Here is a 3,061-nt window from a genome sequence, read left to right as displayed (position 1 = left end):
CCTGGGATCATGACCTGAACCTAAGGCAGATGCTTAACTGACTGAGCCACCCAGGCGTCCTGACAAAAAATTTTATTAAGAGGTTACAGGATGATGTCAGTATGTTGTAACAATTGTAACTCCCTTTGTACGACACTTACACGGCTCCTGTAGTACACACAATATTCAGGGAGTTTTGCTGATGATTGATCATGAGTTCTGGAGCAGCAGTTTGATCTCAGCGCTTGATCGCATGACTATTCAATATACTGTGATTAAATAGGACATATTCGCAAAAATAGTTTTTCTACTTACCCGAGGTATCATGGTTGGCTTGAAGAAAAGCACGGGTGCAATTGGTTGAGCTGCCGCTGAACTAACCACTTTTTTCCCTGAAGATTGTTCTGACTTGAAAGAATGAGTGACAGAAAAAAAAAAATGAAAAAAAAAAAAAAAAGATGGTTACACAGACTTGGGTATTAGGCAGTTTCTCATGAATGAATCAAACGAACCTGATGCTTAAAGGAAAACGAGTGATAATGTATGTTGCCAATGATAAAATTTGAGCTTTTAAGTGTAGTTTGGACTTCTGAAAAACTTTTATCCACCAAGGTGATAGTTCCCTGGTAGTTAAAGACACTTTTGATGAGATCAGGGGTGATAGTAACAGATGTAATTTTTAAGTATTGTATAGTGAAATGTGTCAACATTTGGGACATCTCCATAACTCAGTGAAGCAATGGTTTTCAAATGAGTGAGGCATGATGTTACAAAATCATGCGTGGTAAGATACCCATTCCGAGTGCAAGACAGACTAATGGATTTTAATGTAATGAAGTAAAAACAAGTTTATTAATATGGCTCTAGGTTCCACGTTAAAACTCACTTTTAAGAAACTAGCATTTGTTGAGTTTTGATACAGTGTTAAAGAATATCCACAATTATCTGAAAAGATTCTTAAAATATTCCTCCCTTTTCTAACCATATATCTGGGTGAGGCCGGATTTTCTTCATATACTTCAACTAAAATAGCATATCACAACAGATTGAATGCAGAAGCAGATAAAAGACTCCAGCTGTCTTCTATTAAGCCAGGCCTTAAAGAGACTTGCAAAAATGTAAAATAATGCCACTCTTCTCACTAATATTTTTTGTTTCAAAAAAATAATTTTTTTCATAAAAATGAATTTATGTTAACACGTGATGAGTTTATTTTTAAATGAATTAATACTTTAAAATTTCCTGTAAATTTTGAACACAGCAAAGAATAGTAAATATAATCCATGTAAACAAAAGCTCTTTGGAGATCCTCAGTTATTTTTAACTGTTTACAGGGTCCTGGGACAGAAAAGTTTGACACTTGTTTTTGAGGGCACAGAGGAAAGGGTTTGGAGCATTGAAGCTAAACGTGGGTTGGTAGCTGACACAAACAGAAGTAGAAAGTATGGTGGGATTACAATTAATGATCTTGAAATAAAGCATGGCAGAGAGGTTAGGAAGTTAGGTGGGCATGGGGGTGGCGGAAATTTCTAGGGGCACGGGAGTCCTGAGCTCCCTTTTGACCCCTCTGGATGGAGGATTGGAGGTCAGTGGAAGGGGAGAATAGACCTGGGGTGATGTAGTAATACATCCTACATTGTCATGGTTCTTTCTGTTGGTTAAAACAACAATAAAAAAAATTAAACATTTAACTTTAAAATGGCTTTCTTCAGAAATGAGCACATTGGATATTTTTGAATTCGGAAGGTGCAGACTTGATGAAGTTTTTCTCTTCAGGTAGATGAGCTTTCCTGGAAAACCAGGGAACATATTGGCATATTAGAATGACTGAATCTCAGATTGTTGGGGAGAACCCTGCCCAGTGTGTGAATGTTCCAGACATGTTTTGGCTGTCCAGACTGCACATAAAAATTGACTGATGGGGATCCTCAGAATGAGTAACAGCATTTACTGAAACTGAAAATTTTAAGACTTCTGGATTCAGAATCCACAATGTCCAGCCTCAGCCTTGATACTCCACCACTTTTATTGTAGAATACATCATCCTTGCTCCTTAGATGACAAGTCTTGTGCATTTGACATCTAAGCTTCAAAGTGTGGCCTACTCCTTGGAAGAAATCTTGTTAATTATTTGCCAGTAGAAAAAGAATGATGGGTCTAAGTAAATGCATGCTGTCAAACATCAATAATTATTTAATGCCACTGTGTACAAGGAAAGATCCATGTCTAACTGCTTTGAATGAATTGGACAAACTACAAAAATTTGCAAAAATTTTGGAGTCGTCACATCCATAATTGTATAATAATATATATTTGAGACAGGGAGGTGGGTAAAACCACTACCAAAACCAGATCCAAAATAAAACCAAAAGTGATGCCTGAATGAGCTTTGAGTGGTAGTTTTTATTGTAACACCAGTTGGGAGAATGAGGAAAGGCTATTACTTTGCTATTGAGGGAGCAAGGGAGGTTGACAGAGGACCTAACATCTATGGATGCCTCCTCTGTTCCAGACCCTCTCTATTCCTTTAACAACTTCTGAAGTATTTTTTGCCTTGTGTTTCATAGATAAAGAAACGAAGGCTGAAGTTTGAGGGAAAATTCCCCCAGATGTAAGATCTAGAAGGTTGCACAACTGAGATTTAAGCCCCAGATGTCTCTGTCTTGGAAAGCCATTCTATTTAAGCTCCCCTGGAAGTTCCCAACTCACATCCAATAGAGAGCATACCCATTAAGTGTAGAGGAACATAAGAGGAGAGCATGTTGCTGCAACTCTGGTTTCTATTTATATCACCTAGTTTATTTAAAAAAGTCTTAGTCTCCATTTTTATTCCTTGAAATAGCTGAGGAGTAAGGAAGTATTCTTCAGGAGCACACACGCAGAGGTTTGGGGGATCTTAGAGGAAGACTTTCCAAATCAGCATTTTGGCTGCTACTTGGTTCTTTGTCCATTGAGCAGATCTTTGACCCACGGTAGAAAACCTAATTTCTGCTGTCTGAAAGTAGATGAAATTATATAAATTTTCTCCTTTACATTTCTCACTATTAAGCACAACTCTCAAAGCATCGTGCACAAGATCAAT

The sequence above is a fragment of the Neomonachus schauinslandi genome, chromosome X (assembly GCF_002201575.2).
Source record: "Neomonachus schauinslandi chromosome X, ASM220157v2, whole genome shotgun sequence".
Lineage (NCBI taxonomy): Eukaryota > Metazoa > Chordata > Mammalia > Carnivora > Phocidae > Neomonachus > Neomonachus schauinslandi.
This window is presented reverse-complemented; position numbering follows the sequence as displayed.